Below are 18,307 nucleotides of genomic sequence, written 5' to 3' on the forward strand. Positions count from 1 at the left end.
CACTTTACATACATTATTTCAATCTCAGTTAAGCCCCTAACAAGCTTCTTGAGGTCATATCTAAAGGTTTTGAGAGATTATATAATTTGACCAAATGTCAAATTACATGATCTGTAAATGTCAGGGTGACGATTCTAACCCAGGTCTCCTAAAGCAAGGTTCTTCACCATGCTGCTGCCTAGGTAAACATTATCTTCCTTAAAGAAACTGCTGTTCATCCCTTCCTGTCCCTGTCCACTCCAAAGACCTCAGCAACTTGGAGTTTTGTCCTCTTCACACAAATATAAATCTTCAAGAGCTGGAACATACCTATGACTTTTGGGGGCTGGCTCCGCTCCTCCCCATGCCAGGCCTGTCCTGCCAGGAGCAAGTTTCATTCCTGCCAGGCTCACTCTTTCTGGCTGGCAAGTCTTCATCAGTCTTTCAGTAAGATGCTATTAGAAATAATATTGATTCTTTTATAATTTAAAAATTTTGTCAGTAAGATTTCCAGTACAGCACTGTTAACAGTGATATTTCAGAATTTGGTCATTAATAGAGTTTTCTCAAGCACTCTCCACTGTAGGTGCTTAGTAAACAGTGAGAGTGTGGGCTTCTTAGCAGACCTCACCCACCCTATTAAGGAGGATGATGGCTGTCTCCCTTTATCTTCCACCCCATTAAGAAAACAAGTTTTCAAAATGAATTTCTCTCACTTGACTTGTTTTTAATTTTCATGACTCTCTACTTTCTATGCAAGACAAAGTCTTACCACTTACCCACTGAGCTCTGAAAGCTGACTTCCTTGGCCAATTGTTCCTCCGTCTGGGAACCTGAATCCTTTTCCTGTTACCATCTTTATAATACTTGAATCTGAACACTTTATGACAGTAGGTTCAAGTAAATAAGATACATTGGGTTCAAAGTCTGTTTCTCTTTGTGGATTCTTAGAGAAGACAGTAATTGGGAAAGGCATCTTCTTAAGATCCAAGTTTTTCTGTGTACTTAAGTTACTGGGTGGGGCCAGGTATTACTAACAAGGATGTAATTGTTCCAAGAAAGCCTGACCTTGTGCAAAAATTGTAGCACATCTCACTGAGAGTTGTCATGCTCAAGTTAGATGGCTGTGCTGGATAATCTGACAGCCTGAGAATTGTGATAGGGCAAGTCTGAGGGGAGTCTGATTTTCACAGCAGCTGAAACACTGGAAGATTCCACACAACTTAAATAATGCTGGAAAAATAATACTTACCACTGGCAACCCAAGTGTAGTATATAAGCTGTGCTAAGACAGGCATGGCAGGGGAAAGTTTTATCCCTTTGAGGCTCTCAACTGACTGGGAATCCTTGCTTTACACTTTTAAGATTAGCAATTTGAAGATAACGTTTTTATTTATTTGTTTGTTTGTTTGTTTATTTATTTTTTATTCAGCAGGTTCTTATTAGTCATCAATATTATACACATCAGTGTATACATGCCAATCCCAATCTCCCAATTCAGCACACCACCATCCCCACCCTCCCACAGCTTTCCCCCCTTGGTGTCCATACATTTGTTCTCTACATCTGTCTCAATTTCTGCCCTGCAAACTGGTTCGTCTGTACCATTTTTCTAGGTTCCACATATATGCATTAATATACGATATTTGTTTTTCTCTTTCTGACTTACTTCACTCTGTATGACAGTTTCTAGATCCATCCACGTCTCAACAAATGACCCAATTTCGCTCCTTTTTATGGCTGAGTAATATTCCATTGTATGTATATATGTACCACATCTTTATCCATTCATCTGTCGATGGGCATTTAGGTTGCTTCCATGACCTGGCTATTGTAAGTAGTGCTGTAATGAACACTGGGGTGCATGTGTCTTTTTGAATTGTGGTTTTCTCTGCCTATATGCCCAGTAGTGGGATTGCTGGGTCATATGGTAATTCTATTTTAGGTTTTTTAAGGAACCTCCATACTGTTCTCCATAGTGGCTGTATCAGTTTACATTCCCACCAACAGTTCAAGAGGGTTCCCTTTTCTCCACACCCTCTCCAGCATTTGTTGTTTGTAGATTTTCTAATGAAGCCCATTTTAACCGGAGTGAGGTGATACCTCATTGTAGTTTTGATTTGCATTTCTCTAATAATTAGTGATGTTGAGCAGTTTTTCATGTGCTTCTTGGCCATCTGTATGTCTTCTTTGGAGAAAAGTCTATTTAGGTCTTCTGCCCATTTTTGTATTGGGTGGTTTGTTTTTTTAATATTGAGCTGCATGAGCTGTTTATATATTTTGGAGATTAATCCTTTGTCGGTTGATTCATTTGCAAATATATTCTCCCATTCTGAGGGTTGTCTTTTCATCTTGTTTATGGTTTCCTTTGCTGTGCAAAAGCTTTTAAGTTTCATTAGGTCCCATTTGTTTATTTTTGTTTTTATTTCCATTACTCTAGGAGGTGGATCAGAAAAGATCTTGCTGTGATTTATGTCAAAGAGTGTTCTTCCTATGTTTTCCTCTAAGAGTTTTATAGTGTCCGGTCTTACATTTAGTTCTCTAATCCTCTTTGAGTTTATGGTGTTAGGGAGTGTCCTAATTTCATTCTTTTACATGTAGCTATCCAGTTTTCCCAGCACCACTTATTGAAGAGACTGTCTTTTCTCCATTGTATATCCTTGCCTCCTTTGTCATAGATTAGTTGACCATAGGTGCGTGGGTTTACCTCTGGGCTTTCTATCTTGTTCCATTGATCTATGTTTCTGTTTTTGTGCCAATGCCATATTGTCTTGATTACTGTAGCTTTGTAGTATAGTCTGAAGTCAGGGAGCCTGATTCCTCCAGCTCCGTTTTTTTTCCCTCAAGACTGCTTTGGCTATTTGTGGTCTTTTGTGTCTTCATACAAATTTTAAGATTTTTTGTTCTAGTTCTGTAAAAAATGTCATTGGTAATTTGATAGGGATTGCATTGAATCTGTAGATTTCTTTGAATAGTATAGTCATTTTCACAGTATTGATTATTCCAATCCAAGAACATGGTATATCTCTCCATCTGTTGGTATCATCTTTAATTTCTTTCATCAGTGTCTTATAGTTTTCTGCATACAGGTCTTTTGTCTCCCTAGGTAGGTTAATCCTAGGTATTTTTTGTTGTTGTTGTTGCAAAGGTAAGTGGGAGTGTTTCCTTAATTTCTTTTTCAGATTTTTCATCATTATTGTATAGGAATGCAAGAGATTTCTGTGCATTAATTTTGTATCCTGCAACTTTACCAAATGCATTGATTAGCTCTAGTAGTTTTCTGGTGGCGTCTTTAAGATTCTCTATTTATAGTATCATGTCATCTGCAAACAGTGACAGTTTTACTTCTTCTTTTCCAATTTATATTCCTTTTATTTCTTTTTCTTCTCTGGTTGCCGTAGCTAGGACTTCCAAAACTATGTTGAAAAATGGAGATAACATTTTTAATTGGTTAAAAATACATATGTTTATGATATCACTTATATATGGAATCTAAAATATGACACAAATGAACTTATCTACAAAACAGAAACAAACTCACAGACACAGAGAAGAGACTGTGGTTTCCAAGCAGGAGGAGAGAGGCAGAGGGATGGACTGGGAGTTTGGGGTTAGTAGATGTAATTATATATAGAATGGATAAAAAACACAGTCCTACTGTATAGCACAGGGAACTATGTACAATATCCTGTGATAAACCATAATGGAAAAGAATATGAAAAAGAATGTATATATATGTATAACTGAATCACTGCTGTAGAGCAGAAATTAACACAACATTGTAAGTCAACTACACTTCGATAAAAGAAATTTTTAAAAATACATGTTAATGGTGTTGTTGCAACATGAATTTTATCTGGCAAGTACTGTTGTTCCCATTCATACAAGAATAGAATAAAAAATATTTATGGTCATCTGTACATTTTAATACATTGGTTAAGAACACCAGAGATCTGCTGCTTGCTAGCTGTATGACTTCATAAAGTTATTTTACTTCTAGGGTCCTCAGGTTCTTCATCAATACAATGGGAATAATAATAGTGTCCTCTCTACAAGGTCACTTGAGGATTAAATGAAATAAAGCATGTGAAGCAGCCACACAGTAAGCTCTTATTAAGCAGTAGCTATTATTATTATTAATAGAGGTTGGGCAGGGCATAATAAATAAACACAGCCTCACTATAGCATTGTTCCAGTAAGAATCATAACTAAGAGCATTTCCTGTTGACTGGGTTGCAAGCACCATCTAAGCAGGTTTTGAGTTTGCTTCTGTATGGATCTAAGGGCACTGTGTTTTGCTATCATTTTAAAGACTTTTACATTTATTTATTTATTTTATTTATTTATTTTTGGCTGTGTTGGGTCTTCGTTGCTGCGCGCGGGCTTTCTCTAGTTGCAGCGAGCGGGGGCTACTCTTCGTTGCGGTGCACGGGCTTCTCATTGCAGTGGCTTCTCTGGTTGTGCAGCGTGGGCTCTAGGTGCATGGGCTTCAGTAGTTGTGGCACATGGGCTCAGTAGTTGTGGCTCACGGGCTTAGTTGCTCCGCGGCATGTGGTATCTTCCCAGACCAGGGCTTGAACCCGTGTCCCCTGCATTGGCAGGTGGATTCTTAACCACTGTGCCACCAGGGAAGCCCTTGCTCTCATTTTAAAATGAACTTAGCAGAGGATTGATGTCTTGGTTCTGGGTCCCTCCAGAGCAGACCTGAAGATAAAACTTTGCATGCAAGTAGTTTATTTAAAGGTGATCTCAGGAAGCACAGTAAGGGAGTGAGATAGGGAAGGAAGGAAAACTAATAAAGGATGTGTTAATGAACAGGTTACTATGGGTGACTGTTGCTGTGGACCCTTTGACAAGCTCTGTGGAACACACCTCAGAATCAACTCATGCGGGGGAAGGAAGCTTGAGTATCTATCTACCAGCTTTCCTCCATCATTGGTTAAGGGGCACTCTTGGGGTGTTGACTCCCCAGCACTTCCAGCCCGCCCTGTGAAGGCAGAGTGCACTCTCTTGATCTGGCTGTGAATGTCCAGGCAGACCCTCAGGAAGTCTTTGGCTATATGGGAATTGTTTGCGGGTGACCTCTAGGCAGGCCAAGGGATGTGAGTAGGGCACCAACATCAACTTCTACAAGTGGGTATTAGGTGGTTAGGAAATAACAGTTAATTACTCTTAGGTGTGATAATGGTATTGTTGTTATATAGGAGAATGTCCTCATTCTTAAGAGATGCCTGCTGAAATATTTATGTGTCACAGTGATTGCAACTAACTTTCAAATGATTCAGCAAAAATAAATAAACACACTCACAAAGCAAATACAGCAAAATGTTAACATTTACTGAATCTAGAGTCTAGGTAGTGGTCTATAGATATTCATTGTACTATTCCTTCAACTCTTCTGTATGTTTGACATTTTCATAAATAAAATGTTGAGGAAAAATATTCAATATTTATTGAGTGTCTGCTATGTGATGAATACTCTAAGCAATGGGGTTGCCAGTCCCATCCAAACCAAGGTGGTAGCTTTGTCATGAATTAGTAAGACTTGGCTTTTCAAGTCACTCTCCTGCCATCTGTGGAGAACTGTTTTAATAACTATACAATGGATGATGTCTATAAAACGAATGGTGCTCCCTTAACTCCACAACATTAGGTTGGTACCCTGGGAGATACAAAGATGAGCACAACAAAGCTCCTGGTCTTCAAGCGTCTTACATTCTAGTGGGGTAACAATGATTAGGAGCCAGTTAGAGTGCATTTTCAGATTAAAAAACGTTATCATGGCGCCCCTTCTGGAGAGTCAAAGAAGTGACGTGCTTTGTCCAAGACCATACAAATTGTCCCTGGAACATTCCTCTTTCCTAGGACCGACAGAGAGAGGAAACCATTTTGCCATAAGTAGTTAAGCCCAGTAGTTAACCATTAAGCCTAAGTAGTTTGGCTGGTTGGAGTATTAACAGAGTCCAATACTCCACGTCCTCCACAAGTGGCTCAGGCCCAGAGGGAGAGAAGACAGGCAGCCTCAAATGTGGAAATTCCTGGGAGTAGATACAGTCTGCTCCACATCAGGCCCATGTACTTCTGGGCAGAGGAGGGGGTCCAAGAATTGGCAGCCATGGCCATCTGATTTAAATGAGCCCAAGAAGCACCTGTGAAGTCTCTGGGCACCTTTCCTTCATCAGGAATCTCATTTTTAACAAACTCCCAGGTGACCGACATGGTGGTTCAGGGGTCTCATTTTGAGAACCATGGACTATGGGACTAAGTATTGATGAGGGTGATGAAGGTAGAAGCCCCTCAGCTCAGGGTAAGTGCCTAGCACAGTGCCTAGTGCATGGTGGGTACTCAGGAAACAGTAGTGAAAGGAAGGAAGGAGGGAAGGAAGGAAGGAAAAATGGAAGGGAGGGAGGGGGGGAAAGATGGGGAGGATGCCTGCTCAGAGGTAAATGGGGCGCCCTTCCCCGGAAGAGAATGCGTACACAGGGCTGCCCCGTGGGAAAATGACTCTGCTGGTGCACAGACCTCACAGTACTTCCTGCTGTGTGGGAATGAAGAACAGGGAGGGAGACAGACAACCAGGGGGACAGACCCGATGGGCAGCACAGCTGACTGCTGACAAGTGCCATCCCCAAAGGCCTTTGAGCTGCAGCCTTCACATCTGCTGTCACCAAGCTTGAGGTGACAGAGGCAGCAGCTCAGCAAATGGGTGGAGGGTCACAGGCCATCAGGGTCATCTGGCCAGGTCACTGGAAATACAACGAGGGTCTTAATGTAAAAGAAAAATTAGAAATCTGGCAGTCACAGCCTTGCAATGACAGAGTGGCTCTTTGAGCAATGCAGGGACCCAGTGTGGTGCCTTTCCATCTAGAATCCGACACAGTATCAACTAAACTGCTTAAAACTGGTCACAGAACTTCAGAATTTCCAGCTTGTAAACAGTAATTAATGATCCTCTAACTTCCCATCCTCCATTAGGATTCCTTCATCCCCCAAAATCCTAGACCTTAAATCAAGACCTGAAAGGCCACCTGTCTAGGGTTGCCAGATTTAGCAAATAAAAATACAAGACACCCATTAAATGTGGATTTCAGATAAGTAACAAATAATTTTTTAGTATAACTATGTCCTGTGCACCTACTATCTGTTAATTTATGACAAAGCCAATATTTGGAATATATTTATACTAAAAAACCCTTTATTTATGTGAAATTCAGATTTAACCAGGTGTTCTGTCTTTTATGTGGCAACTCTACTTCTGTCTAATCCTCCTGTTTTTTAATAGGTGAGGAAGTGAAGTTCAGAGAGGTAAAGCGACTTGTTCAAAGTGACACAGGGTTAGAATCCATTCAGGATTCCTCGCTGCCACACTGTATCCTTTTCCAAATGCGTTACTTCAGAGTTTCTTAACTTGGCTTCTTGAACCACTAGGGATGAATTTTAGAGTGTCAGTAAAATCCCTGAATTTTAGGCAAAAACGTGTGCGTGTGAGTGCGTGTGGGTATTTCTCTGGGGAGGTCGTCTCTGCTTTTTCAATTAGCTTCTCAAGAGTCAAGATTTTAATAAAATATTAAAATATACTATTTCAGGGACTTCCCTGCTGGCGCAGTGGTTAAGAATCCACCTGCCATTGCAGGGGATATGGGTTTGATCCCTGGTCGGGGAAGCCCACATGCCATGGAGCAACTAAGCCCGCGAGCCACAACAGCTGAGCCTGCGTGCTGCAACTTCTGAAGTCCACGCGCCTAGAGCCCATGCTCTGCAGCAAGAGAAGCCACCGCAGTGAGAAGCCCGCGCACTGCAACGAAGAGCAGCCCCCGCTCGGCGCAGCTAGAGGAAGCCCGCACGCGGCAACAGAGACCCAACGCAGCCAAAAAATTTTAAAAATATAAATAAATAAAATAAAACATACTCTTTCACAGTACTACGTTCTGCTTTCAAAATGCAGAACATCTACTACTTTGGGCTGAAGTCACATTTCTGCTTCCCCTATATCCCTTCATTCCCTGGCACAGCACTGGGTCCAATCATGCTAGGAGATGAATAGATTTTGAGTGCAAGTATATGGAAAAACATTCACTACATCTTCTACATGCCATGCAGTGGAAGCCATCTTACCATCCACAACCTACCTATATCAAAATGCAAAATTCCTCTCAACTATCCTATATTTTCCTTCCTCCACTTCTTAGACAGGCAACCCAGAGTTGACAGGTCAGAACACCTTTCAGAGGATAAGTAGAAGGTCGCAGTGATGTGACCTTTGAGATTGACCACTAGAGGTCCCTTCTTATCCACAGTGATTCTGAAGTTAGACTTTGCTAGGGGTTAGAGAAGATATTTCCTTGGACCAATGGGGCAGATCTCTGCCTGTTACAGGCATAACTGGCGTATTCTGTATCCAGCAGTGGGGAAGTAGCCATGTGATACAGCAGGAATGATGCAGAATAAAATGGCTTCCTAAGAAGAAATTGGATAGGGCTTCCCTGGTGGTGCAGTGGTTGAGAATCTGCCTGCTAATGCAGGGGACACGGGTTCGATCCCTGGTCTGGGAGGATCCCACATGCCACGGAGCGGCTGGGCCCGTGAGCCATGGCTGCTGAGCCTGTGCGTCCGGAGCCTGTGCTCCACAACAAGAGAGGCTGCAACAGTGAGAGGCCCGCGCACTGCGATGAAGAGTGGCCCCCACTTGCCACAACTAGAGAAAGCCCTCGCACAGAAATGAAGACCCAACACAGTCAAAAATAAATAAATAAATTAATTTTAAAAAAAAGAAGAAGAAATTGGATAATGTCTTCCAGTGTCAGGCTCGAAGGCAGAGTTTTTAAACAGAAACAGGGGTCTGGAGTTTCCTCATCAACCAAAAGGAAAAAAAAATGCAGGACATTCCACCACTCACCAACACCAGGCAAACATCCAATTTCCTTCTGAGTGTAGTCTGGCTCCAGGGGCATATTTACTGGAATCTTATGATGCTTCTGCTGGAGACCCTCATTTGCACAGGCTCATTCTAAAGACCCTGACCTCAGTAGCTTTATATTTGTAATTATATTTGTAATTCTTTTCCTTAAAGAAGACCCCTGAGTATATAAATGTTAGGCCCCATAGGGCTTGGATCTAGCCCTGTTTGGCTCCAGGATACAGGATGTCAGGGAGGAAGGAGGTGGGGGAGAGTTTCAAAGTCCCTGGAGACTAACCAGAGTTTTCTGTGGGATGAGGAAGAGATTCATACATGTGCCAAAGAACCAGACAGCAACTTAATTTCCAAAGAATTGTAACTGAGGGCACCAGAAGTGATGGGGCTCCCTCTTGCCTGCTCAGAGCTTTCCTTGGCCAGTAGAAGTTTGCCAAATCTTTAGGTGAACTAACAAGCCTGTAGCATCCTGTTGACTGCTTTCTGAATAAACAAATGGTCTTGCCAACCATTGTGTAGATTTCGGAGGAAAAAATCAACCAAACAAAACTCTGGTTCCAGAATTCCTGTGAGCCGGGATAAGCCGTGAAGTTTACCAAGGACTAAATAATCAACCAGGGTTGAATGAACAATTCTGTTTGGGACTTACGGATTGGATTTTGGAATAAAAGTTAAAGCCATATCCACAAATTTAGAAGCAGGTGAGTGTAAGGAGTTGCTTCTGTTTCTGAAAGAGAATGGGGCTGGAAACCTGCAGCCAGCAACGTGGTGGAACTGTTAGTACCGACTAGTAAGAGCTGCCTCTGCGCTTTTCTTCTCAACTCTGCATTCAGTGACTTCAACTTGGTACATTGAAATTGGCCTGGTTGGGAGCATTTACACCGTTGAAATTGACAACCGTTACAAATCAGGGCTCTCCTCTCCAGGACGGGCTGTTAGACCTTTACCAGCACATGGTTGCCTGCACCCCACCCCTAACCTACTCTCCCCCTCCTGCCCCACCCCACCCACTGACACATCACAGAACTTGCAGGCACATCCCCCTGAGTATTTGTATATGTGTAGACACACAGAGGATCATATATGCACACTTTCCCCTTTACGGCCAGCTTGGATGTCAGCAATCGTCCTTGCTCTGTCTCGCCGACATCTTTGGTGTTTTTCTACTTATTACATTGTGATCTCACACAGTGATCTCTCTCTCTCTCTCTCTCTCATTCACAATTGTTCTCTCCCTTGAATCATGAGGCCCTCTGTGCCTCAGGGATTAAAGTAGCCAATTGTGGAAGTTCTGAGGCAATAATACTAGTTAGGAGAGCGGATTTACCTTAGCTATCCATAAGTGAGCAGTAAACATGACACGAATAACTGCACAGTATCATCCAAATGGAAACCATGTTAATACTTGGTCAGTGTTCTTTCACAATGCTCAGTTTTCACCAGTGTACATCCCGTTCTTGTAGCACTCTGAGAAATCTGAGATGAGCAGCTTTGTGTCAGATGGACAGAAGCAGGCAAAGTCATGTGACTTGCTCAGGCCAGTCAAACCCAGGAACGGATGTCACTTCTCAGCCTGAAGACCTTGAGCTACAAAATATTACATGGGAGACAGAGGGGAGGGACTGACATTTTCATGCCTACTTTATGCCAGGTACTCCTGTAATAAATAGTCATTATTCCCAATTTCCAGACAAAAGAACAGAGGCCCAGGGGATTTAATCTATTCAAGGGTATATAGCTAGTAGGTAGTAGAATATTTTGTTGAGAATTTAAAATTTTTTATATCTAAGAAAGTGTGTGTATATACATATCCTAAATCCACTCCCCAAAGGAACTCTTTTCAGACTTTTACTGTTTCTTCTGGTAGTCATCTTAATGTCTCCACCTTTAACCAATAGGCTTATTAGTAGAATGATGAGTACAGTGGCTTTTTTTAGTTTAGTATTTTATGTTTGTATCCTTGATACCTAGAACAGTGCTTGGCACATCATAAACATGTGTTGAAAAAATATCATTATTTCTTTTTTTAAATTCTTTTCCATTGCAGTTCATTATAAGATATTGAATATAGTACCCTGTGCTATATGGTAGGATCTTATTGTTTGTCTATTTTATACATAGTAGCTTGCATCTGCCAATCCCAAACTCCTAAGTTATCCCACCCCCCTTTCCCCTTTGGTAACCATAAGTTAGTTTTCTATGTCTGTGAGTCTGTTTCTGTTTTGTAAATAAGTTCATTTGTATCATATGTTAGATTCCACATATAAGTGATATTATATGATATTTGTCTTTCTCTGTTTGACTTACTTCACCTAGTATGATAATCTCTAGGTCCATCCATGTTGCTGCAAATGGCACTATTTCATTCTTTTTTATGGCTGAGTAATATTCCACTATATATATATATATATATATATATATATACACACACACACCAAATATATATATATATATACACCATGTATATATATCATATATATATACACACCATATATACACACACACACACATATATATATACCACATCTTCTTTATCCATTCATCTGTCAATGGACATCTATGTAGCTTCCATGTCTTGGCTATTGTAAACAGTGCTGCTGTAAACACTAGGGTGCATGTATCTTTTTAAATTAGAGTTTTCTCTGGATATAAGCCCAGGAGTGGGATTCCAGGATCATACGATAACTCGATTTTTAGTTTTTTAAGGAACTTTCATACTGCTTTCCATAGTGGCCACACCAATTTTCATTTCCACCAACGGTGCAGGAATATCATTTCTTGATTTATCAATTGACCTCCTGCTGTGAGAGAAAAGGCTCTAGTGCACTAACAGCATTTCCCTTTCATCTCCCAAGCTGCTTCCCGGTAAGGTTTTATCAATATTTTTAGTTCTTCAGCTGGTCATCTTGTAACTCTAGGTAATGGATGTACTCCTTCATTTCTAGTTCCACACCTACAGATAGTATCTTTGGACTCCAGTGTGAGAGTCTTGATCTCAGTGCAGGTCTGCCTGACTTGAGGACCCAAACACTTTGTATTCCACACTGAGCCTCCCACACTGACCCCTTCTGGACCAGTGAAGGTCCCTTTGCCTGATTTTGGGAAATGTATTTTAAAATAATTGGCACTGGTAATGGATTCTGAACAAGAGGCATTCTCGGGCCAGTGCATACCAAGATAGAACAGTCTGAAGATAATGGAGTAAGTTTATCAAACTAAAGTTAAATTTAGTTCAGAAGCATTCAGAAAAGTGTGCATGGTCCAGAATCTTGACAGTAGGTAATAAATTTGCTGAAACTCTCCTGTTCCTTAAGGTGAATTCCTGCTCTTTCCATCAGGCTGGACTTGCATTTTACAATAGGAATACTTTGAGCCTAAGAAACTGGTGGATACCTTGGATCCTCCACTGCTCTCATAGGCACAAAATGCCCCAGAAACATCCCTTGTGTGTGCCCTGAGGCAAGTTATTTCTTGGTATGCCGTGAAAAGGAGAGTGAGAGCTGAGCATAGCCCTGGCATAAGCCTGGGTGTGGGTTTCACTAGGGAAGGTCATTGATACTGTAGAGCAGAGGCTGTGAAAGGAAAACAGACATGGGCTTTGTTTCCCAGGGCCCTCTGGCTGGCATTGCACACACAACGCAAACACTGTGCACGTTGGTGCTTGATATGGGTTTTTGTTTGTGTCTATTCCCTGCCTACTTTCAGAAGACAGCTTTGCTTATCTTTTATCTGTACTTCCTTGTCCCTGGCAATTCCCACCCCTTGTTCTTAAAGGTACCTGCTGGCTCTGCATATCTGAGTTAGACAGGGACTTGACCTACAGATCATAAACCTGTCAGGCCTTTGGACTTAGGCAGCACCCATGGCAGATGGCAGGAGAGCTCAGGGTCCCACAGCCTCCTGCTAGTCCTGCTACCCGAAGAGAACCCCAAGGACTAGCCCCTGCCCTGATGTAACCCTACCCCTGTGGTTCAACAGGTACATCCAGCTCACTGCAGATTGCCCCATAATCTGGATACAGCCAGTCAGCCCATCCTAGGTCCTCACCCATTACCAGTGGGAACCTGGCAACGTTTGCTATAGCTTTTTGCCCTATACTTGGAAACAATACCTGCCCACTAGAAGAGAAGTAGGAAGTAGTGGGGCAGCTCAGGTCATAGCAAGACTAGATGTGAATTGCATACATTTAGGATCTGCACTTGGACAAAGCCACATCTGTAGTTAGGATTAGCTTCAGTTAGGAGTAACAGAAAAATCAAGACATGGCTCAAACAAAAATGCAAATTTATTTCTCTTTCGCATATAAGAAATCCAAAGATAGTCATCCCAGGATTGATGTGGTCTGCCAGAGTCCTTCTTTCATGTTGTTTCACCCTGCATAGCTTCTACTCCCAAGGTGAACTCAATATGACTGCTAGAATTTCAGCCACTACATGCATATTCTAGGTAACATAAAGGAAAAAGCCTATAGAAGGGTATACTGCTTTCCTGTAGGCCCACTTCCTCAAAATTGCTCACACCATCTACTTATATTGCTTATACCAACTATGCTTATATTTCATTGGCCAGAGCACAGTCACATGACCACATATGACTGCAAGAAAACTGACCATTGTTGTCCTTTCTCCTGGCAGCCATGTGCCCAGCTAATAATTGAGATTTTCTTACTAAGGATAAAGAGGAAAATGGAGATTGGAGGATGACCAACAGTCACTCATCCCTGGTAAAGTAGATCAGTAAAAGACTCACTGCCCTAATTCAAGCCACTCTTATTTGGGTTGACTGGCCAAAACAAAAAATGCCCAAAGTTTGAAAGCCTGCTCCCAAGCCATAATGATGGAGAATCCTCTCAGGTCAAACCCACTCTATTGCTGTTTCAGTCAGGTCAGACCAACTCTATCTGAGGAACTAGGATGAATCCATTTCTCAATACATCCCAGCTGAAATGGCATGCTGACTGAAGACAACCTGTATTCCTGCCATGGGAAGGAAGAACAATAGGTTTAGACCTCTCCCACCAAACAGCCATGCCCGCTGAAGGGGGCGGGGGAATACCCACCAGCTCTATCATACACGTGTACGCACAGACACTGGACTTCTAAATGAGGTTTTGATTTAGACCTTACACCCATCTTCAGCAACTGACATGGCTGGTCAAGTTTGGCCTCCTGGATCACAGAACACTGAGAATTCAGCCCATGCCAAATGGAGAAGTAGAGAGCTTCACTGATCAAGACCTGGTGAATCGGGCTTCCCTGGTGGCGCAGTGGTTGAGAGTCCGCCTGCCAATGCAGGGGACACGGGTTCGTGCCCCAGTCTGGGAAGATCCCACATGCTGCGGAGCAGCTGGGCCCGTGAGCCATGGCCGCTGAGCCTGCGCGTCTGGAGCCTGTGCTCCGCAATGGGAGAGGCCACAACAGTGAGAGGCCCACATACTGAAAAAAAAAAAAAAAAAAAAAAAAAAAGACCTGGTGAATTGTGTGACACCTGGTCCAAGTAAAACCACACCCACGAAGTATATGGATACAGGCATCCTCTGAGAGGGCCCTAATGATCCCTACCTCCTGGTCTCCATACCTGTGTGTAATCTCCTCTCCTTGTGCCTGGGCAGGACCTACTGACTCATTTCTAACAAATAGATTAGGGCAGAAGGGATGGATGTCACTTCTGAGGTTAGGCTTACAAAAAGACTGTGGCTTCTGTCTTGCTGGCCTTCTCTTACTCTCTTACTCACTCTGAGGGAAGCCAGCTGCCATGTTGTGAGATGGCCTCGGGGTGGGTGGAGGGGCACGTGGCAGTGGATGAACTGCCATCTCCAGCCAACAGCCAGGGATGACTGAGTCCTGCCAACAGCCGCCCAAGTGAGCTTGGAAGTGGATCCTTCTCCAGTCGAACCTTGAGACAACTGCAGCTCCAGCCAATAGCTTGACCACTGCCTTGTGAGGAACCCTGAGCCAGAGGCACCCAGCTAACCTGCACCCAGATTCTTGCCCCACAGAAACTGTGAGATCATAAATGTTTGTTGTTTTATACTGCTGAGTTTGGGGATAAGTTGTTATGTAGCGACAAATAATTAATTCAGCTTGTTTATATCTTCTTAAGAAATTCTGCTGGTTTATTTTCAACTTTTAAAACTTGTTGCTATATCCATCTTGAAGTGACAGGTTCAGGCCATGCGAGACTGTGAACACAGAGCTGAGATAATCCACTTGAAAATAGAGAAATGTCTCTGCAGGCATTATGAGTGTCACGAAGAAATACCAAAAATCCCTTCCTTTATTTAAAAAAATGTGTGGGAGTGACTTTCTTCAGCAGACAACACGTCTCCACTTAGAAAAGCAGAATCTTGTTTCTTCTCTCTAAAAAGACATTCACTCAGTGGTTGTGACCTGAGCATATTTGCGACCTTCACTCTTTCCTTCATCCTTGATTCAAGGTCAGGGTGCATGTTGTCTGCTAATCGTTCTCTAGGAATGAAGTAGAAGATTGGCATTCAAGTGCAACCTTTCTTTGCTAAACATATGGCCAGGTTTCCATCAGTACCGACTCCAACATATATTTTCTCAGAAAATAATTTTTGTAGATGAAAAATTTCTTCTCCCATATCATGCATCTGTAGTGATAAATAGAATTAAATGTCATGGAGCGTTTTCCCCTCATATATGTAGCACACATATGTCAAGGGCTGATTTGTACATAGCATATCAGCCGTTTCCTTCCTATGCAATGGGCAATAGCTTCCAGGATGCACACATGATAGTAATTGCTCTTTCACATTGTATGCCATTGAATTTTTGAAGTTGCCTAGACCTTATAAAGGACTTTTGTTCACTTTCTCTTCAAGCACAAAATGTGTCATTAGCTTCATAATTGGATTTATACCTATTTGGCAATAGAATGATTTACAGCCTTATTTTGCTGAAGAAAGGTAGATTTCATTACTATAGCAATGATGTTGCTATAGTTTTGATATTTTCTGCCTGCCTTTAGAAACAAAATTCTTCAATTTGGAAAGTATGGTTTTGTTCTTATTCTAGAAAAATATTATTTCCTTACTAGGCAGGTCACTTTTGTTTGAAAATGACAATAAAAAGTCAAGGGTGGCTTTATGCTCATATATGAACAAGTTCATAATAAATAATACACTGAGGAATACAGATGAATAACTTGCTAGCCCAGTAATATCCAATTTTCAGATACTCATCATCCCTTTTACTATTTTCACTGTTATCTTTTGCTTACTGGTGCAATTTAATCGTATTTTCAGACGCTTATTCTATAACACACAGAATCATACTCTATATTTTCACTAGAGTCCTGTTCACTATTTGACTTTATAATGCTATTCTGATTTATGGTATCACATTACCATATTAATGATTTGTTAAAAAAAACTTTAATAATAGGTTTATTGATATATAATTCACGTAAAATTTGCCCTTTTAAAGTGTGCAATTCAGTGGTTTTCAGAATATTCACAGTGTTGTGCAACCATCACTATCTAATTTTAGGATATTTTCATCACTCCAAAAAAAACCCTGTGCCTCTTAGTAGTCACTGCTTATTTCCCCCTTCCCTCCAGTCCCTGAAAAACCACTAATCTACATCCTGTCTCTATGGATTTGCTTATTCTGGACATTTCTTATAAATGTAATCACACAATATGTGGTCTTTTATGTCTGACCTCTTTTACTTAGCATGATGGTTTCAAAATTCATCTGTGGTGTAGCATGTATCAGGACTTCATTTCTTTTGATGGTCAAATATTATTCCATTGTATGGATATACCACGTTTTGCTTATTCATTCATCAGTTCATGCACAATTAGATTGTTTCCACTTTTTAGCTATTGTGAATAATGCTTCTATGAATATTCATGTACAGGTTTTTGTGTGGACTATGTTTTCATTTCTCTTGGGTATATACCGAGGAGGGGAATTGCTGAGTCTTATGGTAACTCTATGTTTAACATTTTGAGGAACTTTCAAAGTGACTGCATCATTTTATGAACCCACCAGCCACATATGAGGGTTGCAATGTTTTGACATACTTGTCATCGTTTGTTATTGTCGGTCTTTTCTATTTTAGTCATCCTAGTAGGTGTAAAGTGGCATCTCATTGTGGGTTTTCGGTGATGGCTTTATTAAGATATAATTCATCTGCATACAATTCACCCATTTAAAGTGTACAATTCCATGGGTTTTAGTACATTCACAGTTGTGCAACCATCACTACAATCAGTTTTGGCACCATCATCTCCAAAAGAAACTCGGCACCTTTTAGCAATTTCATTGTGGTTTTCATTTGCATTGCCCTAATGAGTAATAATGCTGAGCATATTTTCATGTTCTTATTGGCCATTTGCACTTGTTCTTTGAAAAAATGTCTATTCAAGTCTTTTGCCAAATTTTCACTGAGTTATTTTTCTTCTTATTTTTTTTTTTTTTTTTTTTTTTTTTTTTGCGGTACATGGGCCTCTCACTGCTGTGGCCTCTCCCGTTGTGGAGCACGGGCTCCGGACGCGCAGGCTCAGCGGCCATGGTTCACGGGCCCAGCTGCTCTGCGGCATGTGGGATCTTCCTGGACCGGGGCACGAACCCATGTCCCCTGCATCGGCAGGTGGACTCTCAACCACTGCGCCACCAGGGAAGCCCTCTTCTTATTTTTGAGTTGTTAGATTCTTTATATATCCTAAATACAAATCCCTTATCAGATATATGATTTGCAAATATTTTGTGGATTGTCTTTTCACTTCTTATTTATTCATTTATTTTTATTTAGTTACTTATATTTTTTCTGTTTCTTTTTTCCCCTGTGTCCTGGCTCTTGAGGATAGAACCGGCAGACTAGAAGCCGCCGGTACCGAAGACATGATGTCAAGGGGGCCAGAGCCATACCTCTTTCCCTCTACTCCTTGCATTACGGGGACCAGGACCGCAAGCCCCATCCCTGCCAAGAAATGGAGGGTGCCTTTTTACTTTCTTGATACTGTCGTTTGAAGCACAAATTTTAAAAATTTTGAGTAAGTCTAATTTAACTATTTTTTTCTTGTGTCACTTATGCTTCTGGTGTCATATCTAAGGTACCATTGTGTAATCCAAGGTCATGAAGATACACTTCTATGTTTTCTTCTAAGAGTTTTACAGTTTTAGCTCTTATGTTTAGGCCTGTTATCCACTGTGAGTTAATTTTTTGCATATGGTATGAGAGCAGAGTCCAAAATCGTTTATTTGTATGTGGATATCCAGTTGTCTGAGAACATTTTGTTGAAAAGACTATTTTTTCCCCATCGAATGGTCTTGCACCCTTGCTAAAAATCAGTTAACCAAAAAATGAGAAGGTTTATTTCTGGACACTCAATTCTATTCCATTGATCTATGTGTCTATCCTTATGCTATTACCACACTATTTTGATTA

The sequence above is a fragment of the Mesoplodon bidens genome, assembly GCF_964165515.1.
Source record: "Mesoplodon bidens genome assembly, chromosome: 19".
Taxonomy (NCBI): Eukaryota; Metazoa; Chordata; class Mammalia; order Artiodactyla; family Ziphiidae; genus Mesoplodon; species Mesoplodon bidens.